We start from the raw sequence: 21,645 nt of genomic DNA, 5'->3' as shown, positions 1-21,645 counted from the left end.
AAGGGCCCCTTTCATTCTGTTGTTCTCTAATTCTGGCACTTGTGCCTCCTTTGAAGAGGCTCTGAATCAAAAAGGGGTTTTTGTTGTAGTTGTTAATCCTCACCTGAGGATATTTTCCCACCGATTTTTTGAGAGAGTGGAAGGGAGAGGGAGGGATAGAGAGAGAAACATTGATGTAAGACACATCAGTTGGTTGCCTCCACATGCTCCCTGACCAGGGCCCAGGATTGAGCCTGCAACCAAGGTACATGCCCTTGCGTGGAATTGAACCAAGGACCCTTCGCTCTGTGGGCTGATGCTCTATCCACTGAGCCTAACTGGCTAAGGCAAAAAGGGTTTTGTTTTTATTCTAGCATGAGGGTTAAATGTCACAGCTTAGGGAGTCAGATTTCCTGGGTTACATCCAAGCTCAAAGACTTATTTACCTGGGTGTCTGCCAGGGAAGTTAGCATACCTCTCAGCCTCACGTTTCTGCATCTGTAAAATGGAGATACAGAGGTAACCTACCCCAGGAAGTACCTGCAGCTATTGTTTGGTTAAAGCATAAGGAGGAGGTGGGACTATGTGGTTGTCAAGGTCTTTTCCTACATTCGGTTCTAGGATTCCATCTGCGGCCTCCTGGGCCCCAGTGTGACTAGGGAATTTCCTAAGAGGACACTCCACAGCTCTGGAAACCTGATGTGCAGATTAGAGTCCCGGAAGAGGCAGGTGAGGAGAAAGGAGAGTGGGGACTTTCCAGGGCACTGCAGGCAGAGGGAGCCCAGGTGTGGGTGCCACATCCCCTCCAGCTGCTCCTCTAGGCAGAGCGGTCCCGGAGGGAATGGCTGCTGAATAGGATGAGGCCACAGCATCGTGAGCCCTGGGATACCATCGCTTCAGCCCTGCTCCTCTGCCTCTTTCTGTAGAATCATCCTTCCCTTGTCTTCTGTGGAGGGATGATTTTTGGAAGGTTGTTTTTAAAGCAGTATAATGCAGTGATTAAGAACCTGGCTTCGGCCTCAGACGGACCTCAACCAGCTGAGGAACCTCAGTGGGCCTCCTCAGTTTCTTCCTCTCTCTGTAAAATGGAAATAATAGCAGCTGTGAAGATTAAACGACAGTGCATGTCAAGAGCCCAGCCCGTTTCCCACGCAAAATAAGCTCCTTCAATAAAATCTGAAGAGTGTCTAATATGTGCCAACATAGAGTAGGAAGCAAGACAGACTAGTTCCTGGTATCAGGAGTGTCCATGCCAGTGGGGGTGGACAGATAACAAACATGAAAAGATGGACAAGATCATTTCAGTGATGTGGGTAGTGAAGAAATAAGACATGGCCATGTGCTGGAGAGTGTACCAGAGTAGGGAGGGATGGCCACTTTATAGTGAGTGGTCAGGGGTGGCCTCTTTGAAGACGTGACATTTTGGTCAAAGTGTTGGAAGAAGCCAGCCATGCAAAAATGGCTTGTGCAAAGGCCCTGGGGCAGTGACCAGCTTTTAGGCTCTGAAGTAAAGAATGCCAAGATGCTGGGGGCATCGTGAGTGAGGCAGAAAGTGGCTAGAGATGATGCTGGCAAGATAGGCAAGGGCCTTGTAAGCCCCAGATGTTTGGATTTTATTCTACATGCAACTGGAGAGTCTTTGAAGAGTTTTGAATAGACAGTGGGGTGACATGGTCTGATTGCCATTTTTTAAAGGTGGTTTTGGCTACTTTAGGAGAGACCAGCTTGGGATGAGATGGGCAGGTATGGAAGTAGGAGACCCATTAGGCAGCATTGTAAGAGTCTAAGCAAGAGATGGTGACAGCATGAGCTATAGTGTGGTGACAGCAGCGATGGAGAAAAGAGTACTTTGGAGAGGACGTGGACAGGACTGGCTGATAGATTGAATGTGAAGGTGAGGGAGAAAGGAATCCTAAGTTTTGCTTCTGAGCAGCCTGATGAAGGTTGTGCTATTTACTTGACAGGGCGGGGACTGAAGGAGACGTTGCCTTGGGTGGAAATAGAATTCCATTTGGATATAAGCTTGAGATGCTTATATAGACCACCCAAGTGGAGGTGTCAAAGAGGCAGATTTGAAAGGGCTTTTTTTGCAGGAGCAGCTGAGGACACAGGCAGGACACAGCCTGTTTTGAGCTGAGACAGCCTATGTGCATATCTAACTGGGGCTTAACCCTCTTCCAGCCCTAAGCTTCTGGATTAGCTTTAAGGGCCTCCCCGACTCACCCAACAGCCCAGCATGACCCACATCCCTCCCTGAGCTCCCGAAGGGCTCAAGGCTGCTCAAACCACTCCCCTGGAGGACTCCTAAAGGCATGCAGGTGGAACCTTGGGCCCTATTGTGTCTGGGGGCAGACACTGGCATAGCTTGAAGCAGCTAGCCCTGAAGAACCTTTACAGAGCATGCCAGGCACGTGTAACACGCTTTACAACGGAACTTCTTAACCTCATGTCCATCAACCAATCCCAGCGGATAGAATTTAGGGGGTCTGTGAACTTGGATGGAAAAAAATATTACATCTTTATTTTCGCTAACCTCTAAGTGAAATTTAGTGTTTTCTTTCATTGTGAATGTAGGTGACAAACCATAAAAGTATGAGTGGTACCTGTGATTTTTGTCACTAATGGAAATCAGATATTTTCATATCGCATTACAGTTATTTCAGACATCTAGAACTATTTATGTTCATCGCTACTTTGAAATTACCGGTCATCTTTGCACTTGCTACTAGATATTACAGCAATAAGGAACCCTGTTTTATTACTGTAACATAAATATACTCTTTTTAATAGTTTATGAATGTTTTTTAAATATTATTGGTTTCCTTTATAATCCTGTTTTATTTTAGGCTTCCCAGATTGCCAGTGGGACCAAAAAGTTAAGGATTCCTGCTTTAAAGCATGATCTTATTCCCATTTTACAGATAAAGATGCTAAGGCTCCAAGAGGTTGAGTATCATGGCCGGGGTCACACAGCTGGTGAGTGACTGAGCCCACATTAATGCAGATCTTTCTGATTCCAAATTTGATGTTCAAACAGTCCTGTCACTGCCTCCTCAGTGGCCCCATCAGTGAAATCCACAACCAATTTAAGCAGAACCTACAGCACAAAAACCATTCATATTTTATCTGAAAAAAATAACACAGCTTTTGCATTCTAGTTCCTAGAATATACTTGTGTTTTTAATAATAGAAGATAGTTTTCCTTACTAGTGAAAATGTTTAATTTTCTATGATGCGGAATTGTGGGAGGGAAATGGAAATCTGAGAAGAGGTACCATGCCCATCCTGTGTCCTTGAGTGTTTCTCAGCCCACCCCTGTGTCCCCAGTGGGTATGTGACCAGAGACAGAGAATCGTGATTCAGCTCAGTTAATTCTCATGCTTCCTTGTAGGCAGCCCTTGAGCATATGAGAAAACTGAGGCTTTGGGCTATCAGGTGGCTTGCCTGCAGCCATGTAGCTTCAGCCAGTGCAATTCTAGTTGAAGCTCTTCCCTGGCTGCCGCTTTGGTCCAGTTCCAATGTCACAAATTTAGCTGCGGGATCTCAAGCACATTACTTACCATCCCTGGCCCTCAGTTTCCCCATCTGTGTAATGGACTGGCCAGTGTGTCTGCCTGTCTTTACTTGGTTGTTACACAGTATGAATGAGATGACAGTAAAATGCGTGGCACAAAAGAGAGGCTCAACAAAGGATAGTGATTATCATGGGCCAAGTATTGCCAAAATTTCAGAGGTTCTCAGGCAGGGGCTGGGTGCTGAGGAGGGCAGGGACCGCCTTGCTGCCTGGGAGGAGAGATGGGACGGTCACCAAGTCCAAGAGCCAAGTCCAACCTGGGGTGTAGCCATAGCCCCATGCTTCCTAGGTGAGCAGTCAGGTCCGGGGAAGAGGGGACAGACTCAGCCTCTTATCCCTGACTCTTTGTCCCTTCCTCAGAGCCCAGCACCAGAGTGGCAGCTTCATTTCACGCGCCTCTATATTTAATAAGCAGGACCATGACAAGGTTTGGTGACCTCAGGGCCCAAATGGACTGTCTGCTGGCATAAGTGGTGCTTGAGTCATTTCCCAGGAACGAGCGCTGGGCAGGCTTCCAGGAGCTGAATTTACCCTCCAATTCTCTGCTTTCCTCTTCTCCTCCCCACCCCCAAGCTCCATTATAGAATCTCCAACTTCATTGTGTTCAGAAGGCCAAAGACCAAGATAGAAAGCAAAACAGCTATTCATTCACTAGCGCCGTCCATGCCCCCACCTCATCAGAGGCTCAGGTTCAGTGTCGGGGGAGACCCCAGAGGCCTGAGACACTGACCCCGGCCCTGGGGCTCCTGCCTGGCTGGGGGCTCCCATGTTAATATGCATGTTGAGGACACAGGTTCAGTGGCCTGTGAGCCCAGAGAGATGCAGGCAGAATACGGTAGGAATTGATAGAAGGAAAAGCTGGGACAATCGGAGCAGGATCCACACGAAGGTGGTATATGAATTGGGCTTTGCAGGATGGGCAGAAGCATGTGTATAACTAAATAAAAATAAAACCTTCAAAGAGGAAAGAAACACATAAAATGGAAAGTAATAATTGTTTGACCTCCCACTGTCTCCAACCAATTCCTTATTCCTATGGCCGAACTCTTAATATTTTCTTGTGTAGTCTTTTAGCAATAATCTCTGAACATCTAAACCATCCATCTGTCCTTCCATCCATGTGTGTGTGTGTTTTTTAAGTACAAACAGGACCTTATAACCTTAACTTCCCCTTTTTTCTTAACAGCCCCCGCTTGGTGATCTTCCCATGGAAATGCACATGGGGAAGGTGGCTTTGACCGTGGTGTGGTCCTTGCAGGTAGCTGGAAGGGCATGGACCAGATGAGAAAACCCACAGTATGCAAGAGGAGCTTTGGCAGGGAATGAGGGAAGCAGTTCTGCCGAGTGGTTAGGAACCGAGCCTGATCTTTGAATTAGAAAGATTTGGGGTTGAATCCCAATCCTAGCACTTTACAGCTGTGTGACCCTGGGCAAGTTTCTTCACCTCTCTGAGTTTCAATTTCCCCACCTTTCAAAAGCAGCTAATAATACCTCCCATTAGGACTGTTGGGGACTTTCAGTGAAAGCACTTACCCCTCACAGAGGCAGGTAGCACATGCAAACAGGCCCCCGTTTTTGCTGGTGTCGCTGTTGTGTGTCTAATGGGGCAGGGGGCAGCTGAGGCTGACAGGTAAGGCCAGGTGCATGTTCGGTGTTTCTGGAATGATATTTAGAGAGAGGAAGGCCAACAGATCGATCTGAAGCTTAAAATAGCCTGGAAGCACAAGAACAACAATAAATAAATGGGTTCCGGTGCTTTTAAATCTTGGCATTTTCTCATCTCAGCTTAGCTGGTCCAGACAGCTTCATCAGCGTTTACTGCTGAGGCTGGCAGCACACATCTCCCCTGGCCATGGCCCAACGCTGCTTTCAAGAAAATCAGATCTAGAAACATTTGGATCTTTGGTGCTGGGCCTGCCAGTCATGGATGTAAGTTGAGGATCAGGCAGCATGGGGGACTGTCCCATGTGTGTGTGGAGAGTTAAGGCCTAGGATATCAAGTGAGAGGGAAGGTGGGACCTCCTAGGAGGTGGGGGTGAGGTGGTGGCCAGAGAATGGGGTTATTCATTCACTCCCCAAGTATTTATTAAGCACTTATTATGCATCAGGTGCTGAGAATACAGTGGTGAGCATTAATCAAATGCCCATGCAAATAAATGTTTACCAATTGTGATAGGCTCTAGAAGGCTCAGGACCTCCAGAAAGCTGAGACCAGGTGAAGTAGGGCTCCTTATCTGGTCTTTGGGGCTCAATGCAAGCTTCCCCCAAGGTGTAAAGAATAGATAGGAGATAACTAGGCAAAGCGGATCCACGTGTGGGGATAATGTTCCAGGCAGAGGGAACAGCACATGCAAAGGCCCTGTGGGGGGACATTCTGGCACATGCCAGGGTGGAAAGAAGCCAGTGGGACCAAAAGTTGGGATAGAGGGTGGTGTGTTAATTCTGGGAAATGATACAGGACAGGTAGGCAGGAGTCAGATCACGGAGATCACGGGCTTGAGGGAGGGTTTTGATCTTTATCTGGGAGAAATCCCAAGCAGGCTTATCTGCATTTTGGGAAGATGGATGTGGCTGCTCTGTGTCCAGCAACCTGGACAGGGCTGGAGTGGAAGCAGAGTCTGTGGCTGCCATTAAGGGGCGAGTTGATTGTGGTGCACTGAGTCCATCAGAGCCTGAAGAGTTTACCCCCGGATTAGGTGTCGAGGACGCTCCAGCTGCCCAGAGAAGCTGCAGCTGTTCCAGCAGTTGCTTCAAGACTCCCATGTGGTAATCTCCCTAATGGCCGTTGTCTTTTGAGCACTTGCTTTGCACCAGACACTATGCAAAGCCCTTCTCATTAAATGCTCATTAGAACCCGAAGGCAGTGGCTGGGGCTATTTTTATCCCCTTTTACCGAGGCCCAGAGAGGTTAAATCACTCAGCCCTCACTGTCCAGCTCCTCTGGGTTGACAGTCCCCTGGATTGATGTCCTCAGGGCCCAAGCCCTCGGCTTCTGTCTGTTGCTGTAGTGACCCTCAGCATCGGGTCTGCCCTGGCCATACAGAGAACTGGTTCAGAGCTGGGCTGGAAAGACATTGTCATGTGTGACCTGAAGGGATACAGCCCCATGGCCCTTCCTCGCTCATCCATCCCTCCCAGCCACTGGTTTCTGGCAGTGCTTGATAGCCCTGTTTTAAGACATGAGCTGAAGTGGCCACATCTCTGGGTTTCACATGTCGCCTGCCCCCCCTGGGGATTCACACAGTCTCTGCTGCTTGTTTTTATTTTGCTTCTTTATTTCCTTTCCTCTCCTTTCCCTCTGCTCCCACCCTGTCCCCATCTGTTGCTGCCCCATGGGGGTCTTTCCTCACCTCCCAGATGTACAGGCAGGATGTAGGATGGAAGCAGAGGCCTCCTTCCTTCTGGTCTTTCAGGAAGGAAAGAAACTGGCAATTCGGGCAGCTGTTACCTGCCAGGCACTGGGCTAAGCTGTGGGCATGCGTGATCTTACATAACCCTCACAGCAGTCCCGTGAGGTGTACACATCATCTCTACGATACAGATGGGGACACTGGGGCTCAAGGATTTAGGCGTCAGACCCAAGGTCACATGCTACGATCTGACTCCTGATTTAAAATATTTTGCTTCCCAAACTGTGCATGTGAGTCACCTGGGGATCTTGTTAAAATGCAGATTCTGATTCAGAAGTTCAGGGACTCAGCGTGAGATTCTGCGGAACTTAACAGGCTCCAGGGAGGCTGATGCTGCTGATTCGGGGACCACGCTTTGAGTAGCATCACAAGGAGCTGGCAGATCCCCCCCCCCCCCCGCAACCCCCCGCCCCCCACTGCTTCCCCAACAACATTGGTGCAGACGCGCACCACCATGACGCTCCATCCCTCAGTGCCTGCCACCTCCACAGGCTTTCCACCATGCTTAGACATCCCAGGCTGACTGTATGTCCCAGACTCCATGCGGACAGACCACGGTCTCCAAGGCTGACCATTGTTGGAATGTGGGGAATGGAGGCCCCATGCCAATAGTGCAGAAAATTCAGGCTTGTGACTCCCAATCAGTGCTCTCCATTATTGCTCCATTTAGGAGTCAGGGGTCTCGGGGTTCTAGTATTGCCCCTCTTTAACTTGCTGTGTGACTTTAGGCAAGTTACTTCCCCTCTCTGAACTTCAGCTTCCCCATCGGAAAAATGCCTTTACCTCTGCCCTGTTCTGAGGATCAAATGGTAGAATGTCTAGTTTACAGTATAAAGGGTTTTTTTATGAGCCCCAAGACCCCCAATCTCAGTAGGTGGGAGAAACCTATTAGGGCAGAGAAGCAGGTTCAGGTGGCACTTAGGTGCTGGGGTGGCGGGAACCTCACTCCCTGAAAGGTCTCGCTGTTCTCTATTTGAGAGCGCCACACTTCCTGCCTGCTTTCCATCAGGCTTTGATGATAAGCATTGTCAGATGGTTCCCCTTCTTCAGTTCAGTGCCTGTAATTCCATCGCTAGTGCATAATACAGAGGACCTGGCCCTGAGACGGGGGAGGGGCGGGGGGAAGCTGTGGTAATACCACCCCACGGGACACATCACTGGTACATGAAAGGGAATGAAGACGTGTTATTTGTTTGACATAAATTTACTCTATGTGCTCAGTGAACATGCTTTTTTACATAAGGCAGACTCACCTGTGGCTACATGGGACATGAGTCAGTGGGGGTCTGCTAAGCAGGCCTCCTTGGCCTCCCTTCTCTGGCCCTAACTGACCACATGACCAGGGAGGGCCTGCTGGGGCCCAAGAGAATCTGTTTCCCACCAGCTTTATCTGGGAGCTCACAGATCTGGGATTCTCATCATCTGACTACTGGAAAAGGAAAGGCAGAAATTTCCATAAGGGAATAAATGGATGGGGAAGGAAACCAATTCCACCACCACCACTAACACCCCCCCCCCCCCCCCCAGTAAAGGGGAGTGCATGAGAGGGAGACCTTGCAGGCATCACAATAATGTGAAGCAAAGTTGCCCAAACCGACCTGGGAAATGGGAGCTCTACTCACCCACCACCTGCCCCCACCTACCCCACAAAGATTTAGTGAGCACCGACTCTGTGCCAGGCACTACTCCAGGTGCTGGGAGTCAACAGAGGACAAGCCCGGGACCCTGCCTTCGCGTAGCTTACATTCTAAGTGGACACAGACAGTCCCTGGGTTCATGCTGTGGCTAACACATGGCCATGCAATCTACAGTGACCCGGTGGGGTACGTTGGGGAAGGACTCTGTCACAGAGACTGAATACTGGGTATGTGGCCTAGGTGTCCCAGGTGGGGCCCAAGGGGAGAAGAAGACCGCTTTGTCTGCCGCTCGGGGAGGGCAGGAGAATCCAGAAGATGGTGGGAGAGGAGGCAGGCCCAGGCTGCGCCAGGCCTTGCAGGCAAGTGAGGACTTTGGTTTTTTGTCAGTGAGAAGTCAGGGAAGGCTTTTATGCGGAGAGTGAGCAACAATCTCTAGTCTCAGCTCTACCTCGAGCTCCCTGCCGATGGTGGGTGTGTCCCCTGCCTTGGCTCTTTCTCCCATGGTCCAAACCAGCCACTTGCTACCTGGGCTTTCTGGGCTTCCTAAACTCATAAAGACTTGCAAAGTACTAGCAGGGCTTTGAGACCCCCCCCCCCACCTCCCCCCCACACCCCCGCCCCCCGCCCAATTTCAAAGTTCAGTAGATAAACCTGCTCAGAGCAAGGGAAAGAGCTCTCTTCCCCTGCGCCACTGTGTTATTATCAGCTGTGGTCAACCTGAATAGACGGCTGGAGGTTGTGGCAGCAAAGAATTTGGGGGTTGAGTCTGGATTCACATTTTGCTTAGCAAAGTCATGCTACTTTCCTGAGCCTTAGCTTCTTCTGTAAAACAGGTGAATTTAAAACAATAATAATTTATTTAGAGAGAGACATTAATGTGAGAGTAAAACATTGATCAGCTGCCTCCTGCACACCCCTTCCTGGGGCTTGAGCCCACAACCCAGACATGTGCCCTGACCCGTAATCGAACTAGCAACCTTTTGGTGCAAGGGACAGTGCCCAACCAATTGAGTCACACTTAGCCAGGGCTAAAATAGGTGAATTAAAGAAAATTTTTTTAATTCTCACCTGAGGATATATTGTCTTTCTTTTTTAAAAGTTGATTTTAGAGAGAGAGGAAGTGTGAGAGAGAAACATGAGTTGGTTGCCTTCTGTATTTGCCCTGACTGGGGATCAAACCTGCAACCTAGGTATGTGCCCAGAAACGTTTTTGGTGTGCAGAACAATGCTCCAGCCAGCTGAGCCCCCTGGCCAGGGCAGAATGGCTGGATTTTAAATATCCACTTTGCTGGGCTCCCATGTGCCACTCAGGCGCTTTGAGTGGGTGGATACTGCTCCTGAGGGAATGGCTTCTTAGTCTGAGGATTCAAATTAGCCTGCTAAAGCCCTTAAATTGCCCATGAAATAGTGTGTATGAATAATAGCTATGAGTACATGGGCATGGGAGGATATAGAATTCATGTGCAAAATATAATGTCACCATATTTCTAATATGTAAGAAAGAAATAGAAATTTGGTTTTATATGTATTTGTTTTTTGCCAAGTTCATAATGTTCAATTCACTCAGGCTAAATAAGAGTATGATGGGTTGCCCTGTATGGTTTTTAGTTCATAAAAATGGAAAACCTAATCATCAGCTTCCTCATAATCCCTCCCACTTCAAAGCCCAACGTCCTGGTGGGCTGTGGGGGTGGAGATTCTGCAGGGGGTTCCCCTGGGAGCCCAGCGTGGGAACCACAGGGCCAGATGGGCTGTGAGGCCCCTCCTGGCTCCCACACTGTGCAGCAGCCTCAGCAGGGGCAGTTGTGGGTTGAGTATTGCTGAGTCATCTCTCTGCAGGTCAGGTTGTGTGTTGGCTGACGAGCCGAGACTGGTGTATCAGTGGCAGAACCCTGGTCTTAGATTCTTGGGGCGCTGACTTCAGTCCCCGTCCACTGGGCTGGGGGAATCCTTAGCTCTCTACTGCCTCTTCACCCATGTGACAGTCCCTTCTCTGCTCAGATCCCGCAGGAGCCAGCCACCTTGGAGCTGCCCTTCCTGGGTGGCAGGGCCACCCCATGGGCTCCTGGCACAATGGCAAGGCTACAGTCAGCTCTGGGCTGAAGATGTGAGCTGGCACCATGCTGGCCTGTTGAGCATGACATTTCCTCAAATGCCATGAAGGGGCTGCCTGACCTTCACTCTCCTGCCAGGACCCCCTTTCTGTCTCTTTCTGGGTTATTTATAACAGTGTTAACAGGTTTAAAAAAAAAAAAAAAAAGGCTTCCCAGCCGAGTCCTGGCCCCACTCCCTCAGCCTCCCCTGCCAGCCAGGGCAAGAGACACATAAATGGAACCCAAGAACATGGACACTATAGGACCCCAGAGAACACCTGTTGACGGAGTGTGCTGGGTACTATTTCTTTCTTTCTTTCTTTCTTTCTTTCTTTCTTTCTTTCTTTCTTTCTTTCTTTCTTTCTCTTTTTTAGGTCTCTGGCACTTTTTTTTAGATTTATTTTTATTTTATTGTGGTAAAACATACACAACATAAAATTTACCATTTGGACCATTTTTAAAAGTGGGCAATTCAGTGGCAGTAAGTCCACCCACAATGTTGTTCAAAGTCATCACTCTCCATTCCCAGGAATTTTTCATTATCCAAAGGCAAGTCTTTTCTCGTCCACCTGACACATGAGGATGGCTGCCATGTGCCAGTTCCCCTGCCCTCGGGCATATTCAGATTTTGAGGAAACTCCACTAAAGGAAGGCACCTGCCTGTTGATGATTGCCACCGTTCCATTAGAACGTCGGTGGCTGCCCCTTTCAGCCAGTGTGGGATGGGCAGGTTTCCCAGGGCTAGTGGTATCCTCTGCCTTCCTTCACTTCAGGAAGGGGATCAGAACCCGAGTGAGTGCAATGGGAGGTGGGGGGGTAGGATGTCCTGGGTGCAGGGAGAACCTTGAATCTGCTCTTAATCTCTCTCTTCTTTAGCAAAATCTATTCCTTTATCAAACTTCATTTTTTTCCTTATAAATAGGGCAAGTATTTTGCAAAACTGAATGCTGCTTACCACTCTGTTGGATCATTGATTATACCTTTGATAAAAGTGTAATGATAGTTCCTTACAGCATGTTAAGAGTTTTTCCAAACACTCTCCCATCCAAAATACCTCATTGGACCAGGCTGGGACAGTTCATTCCCCAACAACCAGAGAATTATGGACCCCATTGTAGAGATACAGAAACTGAGGCACGGAGTGATCTAGGACAGTGGTCGGCAAACTGCGGCTCGCGAGCCACGTGCGGCTCTTTGGCCCCTTGAGTGTGGCTCTTCCACAAAATACCATGGCCTGGGCGAGTCTATTTTGAAGAAGTGGCGTTAGAAGAAGTTTCAGTTAAAAAAATTTGGCTCTCAAAAGAAATTTCAATCGTTGTACTGTTGATATTTGGCTCTGTTGACTAATGAGTTTGCCGACCACTGATCTAGGATGTGATCTAATCTCATTTTAGTCACTTGCATCTACAGTAACTCTCACTGTCTCATTCCACCCAGGCCAGGATTAGGGTAAGGTCAAGAAGATGCCTTGGCTCAGGCATAAAATTTACAGAGATGCCAAAACATCAGTAATCAAGATAAATCCCATTTTAATGCAGCGTTTTAAAATAATAACAATGGGTGCCAAAATATCCATGCTGAACAAAATACCAAATTAAAAAAAAAAAAAAGGACAGGAACAATAAGAGTGCCATGCAGGGGTATAGAGGCGCCTAAAGCCACAGGACAAATCAGTGCCACTGACCCCATCTTTATTGAGAATTTTGATATTTTGCTCAGCATGGTTCTTTTTTGGCATTAATTTTGATTTTGATTTTTTACAATATTGCATTAAATATGATCTGTCTTGATTACTGAGTTTTTTTGGTGCCCAAGTCAGGTGCCTTTCTCTCCTAATCCTGGCTCTGATTCCACTTCCAATCTTTGTGCCCTTCTGTGACAGAGGGGCCCCCTCCGGGTCCCCAGCCTCAGGTCCTCATATGCTAAGGCCTTTGCAGCCACCCCTGAGTGTCAAGAGAGCAGCTGAGGGTGGCATTTGATCCTGGCAGTCTATTTTTGTGCCTGCCCTTCAGCAACTGATAAAATGTTGCTCTCGGTAGAGCTGATGTGCTGAAATGGTGAGTGTCGATGTCAGGTGGTTTGTGTGATCGGATATCTTCATTCTTGACCTCGCAAAGGGGCCTGGAACCAGGAAAGTAGCTCTCGTTGGTTTTGCTCCCCCGGAGCTGGACAGAACTCAAAGCGTTGTCTGGTAACAGGCTGCCAGGCCACTTGGCCTCATCTTGGGGCTGTTACAGACAAAACGTCTGTGTTGCGTTCTCTTGCTTTTGTGCACTGCCCTTTACCAGGTGCCGCCACGTTTATTTCACTTGGATGATTGAGCACCTATCATGTGCTGGGCATCATGCTAGGCACTGGGGAAACAACAGGGAACCAGACAGACATGGCCCCTGCTCACATGCAGCTACTCTCTAGGGAAGGCAACGACACCCAAGTAGATAAGAAAAGTGAAGAAAGTTCTGGAGAGGGGCGGTGGCGACGGTGGCACAACAATGTGAATATACTTAATACCACTGAGTCACACACTTAAAATGGTTAAAACGGTAACTTTTCTGTCATGTAGACTTTGCCATCATTTTTTTAAAATACTGGGAAATAGGGGTAGATATCAGAGAATTAGAAGCACTAATTGAGGGAATGACAGCAGGGGGATGGGTCAGGGAGATGGGGTAGCCACTTGAGCATACGGTGGTCAGCAAGGCCCATCTGGGAAGGACACTTAATCTGGGCCGGGGAAGATAAGGAGGGACCAGCCGCGCAAAGATGGAAGACAGAGGAGGCGGCGCAGGCCCAGGGAGCTGCCAGCGCAGAGGCCCCGGGGTAGAAACTCAAGTTTTCCAACAGTTCTGAGGGAGCTGGTCTCAGGAGATGCCCCATAACCAGCAAGTGATGAGCCAAGGGCAGCCCTGCCTCAGCAGAGCTTAACAATGGATACCTCACAGGCTTTGCAGGTTACCAAGCACTTCTCCTGCCACTCTCTTTTGAATTCAAGAGGCTCTTGAATTCAAGTGCATAAAATTGACTGCAATCACAGGTGAATACAATTGTGTGTATTACGCTGGCCCAAAACACCTTAGCTCTCTGGCTTGTTTGTGTCACAGAGTATATTTCAAGCTTTTGTTGTTTAAAAAAAAAAAAAATGAAACTCACACGACCTTCCCAGGCCTGAGGCAGCCATTACCCCTTAAAAGACAGCCCCCAACAAGTACCAGGAACTGCAGTGGGGCGGGGGAGGGGCAAGGGGAGGCATAGCTGATGGCAACTTCTGAGACATCAGTGCCCTGGGAGAGGAGTCTGGGTTCTGCACAGCCACCTGCCAGGATACCCAGGAGCTGTTCCACCCTGGGTAACCTCACCTGGGCACCACTACAAGAGGCTTTACACATTGGCTAAAGGGCTGCTTGCAGGCAACAGGGAGTGGGAAAGGAGATGCCTGAGTAAGAGAACACCGGTCCCAGGAGACTCTCGGGTCTTACTTTCCCTTGCCTTTAAAAGGGGAAAGATCTAACAGAAAACATTTTGGTGTTCAGGCCTCAGCTGTTGAGGAAGTGGCCTGTCATTTTGGAAAGAGCTTTGGATGGGGACCCTGGAGACCCCAGTTCGTGTCCTGGCCCTGCCAGGAAGAAGATGGCTAAGCGGATCTTGGGTGACTCCCCGTTCGCTCTTTCCACCTGCAAAATAAGGCATTAGTCTCTAGAATGCAGGCTCCTCCAGGGCCCCACCCCCTGGCTCTGCGGCTTGGCAGTCCATTGTGGGGATTTATTTCCTGTGCTGTGGAGGTGGGAAACCTATACAATAGTCACCTTATCTGGTGAGAGTGGGAACTGTGGCTGGAGGCGGAGGTATAGAGAGGGGAATTCCAAGGGAAGTGTCAGTGAAAACACAAAATCATAAAACGTAATACCTAATATCTTTTAATGAAGCCGTATGTCACATCCATTCATTTTGCCAGTCTTTCGTTGACTGGTGCTGGCACTGAAAATCCAGGACATCTCTGCATAGACTACACCCCCAATGCCAGGGCTCCCAGTTCCAGAGTGGGGATTCAGTCAGTGGGATCAAGAATTTAGGATCTTGTCAAACAAATCTGAGTGCGGAGTCCTTCCAGATTCTTGCCAATTTCTCCTAATCTTTTACTATTATCTCACCAACACATACTTTTAAAGCACTTTTAAATTTTATTTTATTTTATTATTTTTTTAATATATTTTATTGATTTTTTACAGAGAAGAAGAGAGAGGGATAGAGTTAGAAACATCAATCAGCTGCCTCCTGCACACCCCCTACTGGGGATGTGCCCGCAACCAAGGTACATGCCCTTGACTGAAATCGAACCTGGGACTCTTCTGTCCAGAGGCCGACGCTCTATCCACGGAGCCAAACCGGTTAGGGCATATTTTATTTATTTTTTAAAATACATTTTCATTGATTTCAGAGAGGAAGGGAGAGGGAGAGAGAGAGATAGAAACATCAATGGTGAGAAAGAATCATTGACTGGCTGCCTTCTGCACCTCCCCACATTGGGAACTGAGCCCGCAACTCGGACATGTGCCCTGACCTGGATTCGAACCGTGACCTCCTGGTTCATAGGTCGATGCTCAACCTCTGAGCCACACCAGCTGGGCACAGCACTTTTTTTTTTTTTTTTTAAACATCTCAACTTTATTGAATCCTTCCACAGCCTTCAACGTAGTTTCCCTTGAAATCGCTTCTTTTGCACTCGCATTTTCTGTGTGTGAACCATTTAATTATATTTTTGTAATTACAGTAATCAATGGGTTTGGGAAGAAACACAACTGATTCCCAGTAAACAAACAACCCAGTGGTGGGAGCAGACGTGTGGGTGACCTAGAGCATCTCCTGTGGCTCCAGGTCACCTTGGACGCTTTTACTGGAGGAGATGGAGGAGGTTGCTTAACCTGGCTGGTTGATTCGGTGGAGGCTGGTCAGGGGAGCTTCCGCTGTACCAAAGGCCTGAGAGGGGGCCTGGTTAGGATTAGCATTGGCTGCAAATAACAGAACACTCCCCTCCCCGCCCCCCAATTGACCAAAAGGTTCAGCAAGCTCCAAGTAGTTCTTCTGTCACATCAGAGGTGGATGTCCCGGGGCCAGTTTGGCATGTCACAGCACTGGGACCCCAACTTTCTCCATCCTGTTGCCCTGCCTACCATGCAGAGCTGCCCTCCCCAGGTCACTGGTAACTAGCCATCCTCTCTGGTTGGCTGGGTCCGGCCTTGCCTTGTAGCTCAGTTCTGAACACTGCACCCCGTTTTGCCCTCTGGGCTGGAGAACCCACTCTTGCCAGATCTGCTGACCCTCTGTTGGGTCACCTTACAGCTGCATGGCTGGGGCTTGGGGCCCACTGTAAAGGGCTGAGCATCACGAGCTTGTGCCGGCAGGTGTGGGGCCAGATGCTTCCACATGGGAAAGGTCTTGAATGTCAGGCTGCAGTGTGAGTGTTTTTGTGGGAGAGCCTTTCAACGGTCTGGTTCATCTCTAAGTTCAGGCTCTTGCTCTTTTAAGCTGGGCTCAGGGCCCCCCTGTTTTCTACTTAATTTTTCTGGAGCGAACCTTGTGTTGAGGATTCCCGAGTCTTATTTCAGAGGATGCTGTAAGTATTTCTGTGGGAACTAAGACCAATTACTTTTCCTACTGTTCTCCTAAAAGCCTCTTTAGAAGTTTTCAACTAAGTTAATAGATTGGAAAGATTAGATTTTTTTTTTAATGTCAGAGAGATGAATTAGTCACAACTTTTTTCACTGATAGGTGACAGAAACTCCAACTGGCATGTAATCTAGAAAGGAAATTTACTCAAAAACTGCAGAGCACGGGCACTAGCCTGGCTCGGGCACAGCTGGATCCAGGTGTTTAAGTTATTTGTTTAATGTGGGGAATCCACCTCTCTCTGCGTCGTGGTTCTGCATTCCCTGTGCCGGCTTCGTTCTTAGTCAGGCTCTTCGTGGGTGGTGACAAAGATGACTGCCCGCCTCTCCAGCCCCCTTGTCCAAATGCTCCAGCAAATTCCTGGTGTTCTTTCCCATCACCTCTGAACCAATCAAACCAGTTGTGGTTCTTGGATGAAGTACATAAATTAGCCAGATTGTGCATACATGGACCTCCTGGGTAGAGGGATAGGGTGGCTTGGGCTGCCACCACTGGGAAGGGCGATAAGTGGGGGGCCAGCCAAGTAGCAGAGGTGGAAGGAGAAGATTGTATAATGAAATGGCTTTGTGGGGACTTCATGAATACACCTCACTTCCTTCCTAGAAGGCAAGTCACAGGGCCACAGGGCCAGACCAGGCCAGGTCTAATCGATGAGTAGTGGCTGCTAAGGCTCCATGTTGGGCAGGCTCAGGCTCAGCAAGAAATAGAGTCATGATCACTCGACAGATACTGTGAGCACTGATGACACTGGGGTCGGGGGTTGGTGGAGGTTGAAGGGACACAGGATAAAAGAACCAGTAGGTTTAAGACTAAGGGGAAGGGTCAGAAGACAAATTCAAGAAGCAATGACCCTCTGAGAGCCCCAGTTTTCCCATCAGTCAAATGAGGATGTCAACCATTGACTGCTTCCTGCATCTTGGGAAGGTACCAGTGAGACCATGGCTTTGAATGTCAACTGCAAGTGCTGTATCTGACCATCATTGCTGGGGTGTCTGACACATGCGAGGCTCCCACCCGTGTTACTTTATCTTTGTAAAGACCCTGTGAGGTAGGAGACTGTTTTCCTCCCCATTTTGTCAGTAGAAACTGAGGCGGCGAAAGGTATGTCCTGATCTCAAAGGACTAGTGTTAGTGCAAAGCCAGGGGCTAGTTCTTTGTCCTTGTCTAGGCCTCTTTCCGTTCCAAGACAGTCCTTCTCTCTGCACCATTGACTTCCCTCTGTAAATTATTTGTTCATTAAATGCTGTTTTACCTAAACATTTCCTCTAAGCCTGTGTGGATCTCAGAAATTAGACACGTTCAGAATTGTATCAAATGCTTGAGCAAGAGAGGTCCATATGGTCTGTCTGTTTGACGTGCTCTTTTCCAGAAGGGGCAGTGAGAACCCAACTGAGGGGGTGACTCATTGAAGGATGCATCGTGAGTAGGGACAGACCCAGAAGCCAAGCTCTGTCACTGTAGCCACCCTTCCCCCTCCTGCTTCCTTCCACTCAGTAACTCAGAAAATGCTCTCTGGGCCAGGCACTCAGCGAGGCCATCTGCTGATTGCAGTCACGAAAGTGGAGCCACCAATTTCTCTGGAAGATGCATTCTTTCTTAAGCAGGGAATCGATTTCCACCAAGATACACAAGCTTCCAATGAAGCCACTTACGTGAATCTGGATGAAGCACCATTAATTCACTGCCAGGGGCATTTATCTCCCTGGCTTGGGGCAGCCACGGTCCTTATCTGAGCAGGGTGTGGTGTTGCTGGAAAAATGGGTGCGGAAGACCCAGCAACCAGATGGGTCCCATGGCAGGGGTGTGAGCAGACCTATGTGGGGGAGGGGCTGAGGGACTGAGGGGCCATCCAGCTGAGGCCGGTGCACAGTACAGCATATCTAGCCCCACACCTGTCCTGCTCAGCCCTGAACCTGCGGTGTGACTTGGGTCTTTCTCAGCCCTCATCTGAAGCTCTATCTCCCCATCTCTGAATGGGAATAAATGGTCTTGAATGTTCCTTCTCATGTTCAGAAGCAGGATGTCGGATGATAGCAGGCTTTGTAGGAAGCAAAGAGAGTTGGATTTGAACCTCAACTTCACCTTTCTGGGATGCTGGGTGCTATGGGTTGAATTGTGCCCTCCAAAAAAAGACCTCAGGACCTCAGAATGTGACCTAACTTGGAGTTAGGGTCTCTACAGAGGTAATCGAGTTAGAACGAGGTCACTAGGTGGCACCTAATCCTGTATGACTGGTGTCCTTATTAAAAGGGGACATTTGACACCGGGACAGACAGACATAGAAGAAAAACATGTGAAGAGATAGAGGGGTAAGACAGCTGTCCTCGAGCCAATGAGACAGGCCTCAGAAGGAGCCAACCCTGCCAACACCGTGATCTCCGACCTCTGGCCTCGGGACGGTGAGGCCATCCATTTCTGTTGTTCAAGCCCCGGCAAACTCCTTCAAGTGACTCCATCTCCGAGTTTCCTGATTAGTCACGTGGGGACTGTGACACCTGCCCTGAAGGGTTGTTTTAAGAATCTGATGGGAAGATGCCTGCACTGCCCTCAGCATGGCCCTTGGCAGGTAGTGAGCGCTCAATAATAGCAGTGGCCTGGTCCTTGCTGTGACCTCCCAGTTCCACTGCGGGGCCCCCAGCAGGCGGCCGGTACAGAGCAAGAAGGCCTCAAGTCAGACCTTTCCGAGAGAACTGGGTCATCCCGGCGCCCCTTCAGAAGCCTCTCCAAATATGGAGAAGGCCGGGAGATCACTGCTCATGCAGTGCTTAAAGGTTTTTCGCCAGAGTGGCCTCAGCCCTAATTGACAAGGCCGCAGAGCTGAGGTTTCTGAATTTTTATGTCCTGGACACACTTGGAGTGTGTCGAGCTGCTATGGGTAATCAATAAGGGCAGTAGTCATGCATTTTATGGGTGTTTGTAAAGGCGGTGACATGGTTTTGATGGGAAGGATACTCACTGGGTGACTCTGAGTGAATCCATTATCCTCCGTGGGCCTCAGTTTCCATGTCTGTAGAGTGAAGGAAGGAGACAGGAGTTCTTAGGCAGCATCTCTGAAGGCCTACAAGTTAAGTACCAATGCCTTGCACACATGTGCATCGCACACACGTATTTTATGGAGAGCGTCAAAACTCTCCATCGCTTTTGTTTGGTTCTTGAAGGGGCCTCTGAAGCCCAAATTGTCCACAATAACTCGCCTGGACAGCCTCTCAGGGCTGCTGATTCCTGGCCTGTCTGGGATTCTGATGATAAAGTTATTTCTCAGCCTCAGGAAGCAAGTCCTACAGAGCCAGGTGCTCTGTTACTGGGATGAAGGGGACCTGAGCATAAAGGAATAGCTCCCCACAGAGGTTATTGCTGGGGGTTTTGCTGGCCAGGGACGCTCCAGCTGCCCAGCACCCTTGTGTCTCTGCAGTGGGCCCTCCGCCTGCTCCACAGGCCCTCCTGTGTCCCTCCTGCCCTTCTTTTGGATGCTATACCAGCTGAACCCATCTGCCTGCTTCTAAGCGCCCCCATCGTACTTGGAGCAAACCCCAAATCTCTTACAATCCCTACCTGATCCGCCTCCACCAGCCTCTCTGAAGGCATCTGGTCAGTGCCTCATGCTCTGGGCTTGGTCCCCACTTGGGCCTCTGCCTTTGCTGGGCCCTCTGCCTGGAACGTTCTTCCCACCTCTTCTACCACCTGGCTCCTCCTTCCAGTGTCAACTCAGATATCGGCTCCTCCGGGAAGCCTTTCCTGACCCCCCTCCCCACCCAGAGTAAGATAGATACCTGCCCCGTTAAGCCTCCATCAGCGCACCTGGTTTGTTTCAGCAACACTACCATGATCTATAATGAAATATTTATGTGTTTTCTTCCCCCACAAAGATGTCCACTCGTGAAGGAATGAACTGAGTCTTCGATGTCACTGTGCCTGGCTCGTAGCATTTACTAAGTGCACCCACTAGCATGGCTACAATTAAAATGAGTGACAGTGCTCAGTGCTGGTGAGGGTGTAGAGCAACTGGAACTCTCTCACCCGTGATAGATGTCCAGTGGTACAACCTCTTTGGAAAACAAGTTGTAGCTTTTGTAAGTCACCCACGCACTTACCATAGAACCCAGCAAGTCCACTCCTAGGTATTTACCCAAGAGAAAGAAAATCATATGCCCACACAAAGGCTTACAAATATTGTAGACTTCATAATAGCCAAAAACTAAAACCAAACCAGTCGTCCATCTAAGGAAGTCCCCAAGAGGGGGCTGAGAATCCACCAGAGTGTCTCTGCGGCCGAGGCAGTTGAGTGGTGGTCAGGGTGTTGGCAGGGCCTGGAGTGACACGGTGCTCAGTATTTGTGGTTGTTGAATGCATGTGGGCTGGAGAAAGGCTGGGCAGGTGGAGGGCTCAGGTGTTTGGGGGTGTCCCTGGAGGCAGAGGCTGCCCGAGCACCGTGCTCCCTGGCCTGAGCAGGGGACGGCCACTCGAGAGAAGCTTGCTCTGGTGCTACCCATGCATGCCGGATTCTTGCAAAATGCCAATTAAGACATTTGACCTAAATTCAGATAAAAGCCTTTTTCCTGTGTCAAGTTGAGCTAATAATATACATTTATTCATAATTTATGAGGCCTAGTAAGTGGGAACAATTAAGGAAAAGGCCTCGCCAAACCTATTTCTCCTGTCACATAAGCTCTTTTTTTGTTCTCGAATGCAGTTCTGCCCCCTCTGCCTGCCATGAAATGCTGTTGTTTTTATTATTTAAAAAAAAAAAATTGTTACTATTGCTGTGAGTTACCATTGCTTGAGCACTTGCCAAGCCAGGCTATACCGTTCTTTCATCTTAACCTTATGAGGCAGGCCGGGGTTTCCCATTTCACAGATGAGGCAGCTGAGATTTGGAGGTGAAGGGACTGGCCCAGGGTTTCACAGCGGCTGACCAGGGGTCATGATTCAGGTCCGCCAGACCCCTGGGCCTACGGTATTCCATTTCAGTGTCAAATTGGCAGGAGCCCTCCTATTGGTAACTGTTAAACTTGGGAGATGGGGGTGAGAAAGCAGTCGCCTTCGGAGTCGGGGTGGGGTACGTGTTACGGTACCCAGAGAAACGTGTAGCCTGGTTTTCTCCTTACACATGTGGAATGCCTATGGGTATTTTGCAGTTTCGTTTCTTGTCTAACATGTCTTAAAGAGTATATACAGCTACCTCATTCTCTTCAACAGCACCCTAAGATTCCATGATACAGGTGATACTAGTTGTCTAATGATGGGTGGTCGTCCACCTTTTAGACTTTACAGATATTCCTGTAAAGTCC

At 49.0% G+C, this 21,645-nt stretch overlaps 1 protein-coding gene across 1 annotated transcript in view; it reads left to right on the top strand.

Moving 5' to 3' along the window:
* PPARGC1B (PPARG coactivator 1 beta) overlaps positions 1-21,645 on the top strand; it is a 100,683-nt gene that overhangs the window by 49,786 nt on the left and 29,252 nt on the right. The gene's annotated exons all lie outside the window — the stretch shown is intronic.

The sequence above is a fragment of the Plecotus auritus genome, assembly GCF_963455305.1.
Source record: "Plecotus auritus genome assembly, chromosome: 6".
Taxonomy (NCBI): Eukaryota; Metazoa; Chordata; class Mammalia; order Chiroptera; family Vespertilionidae; genus Plecotus; species Plecotus auritus.
The sequence above is the reverse complement of the archived record's forward strand: the minus strand, read 5'-3'. Positions and strand labels throughout refer to the sequence as shown.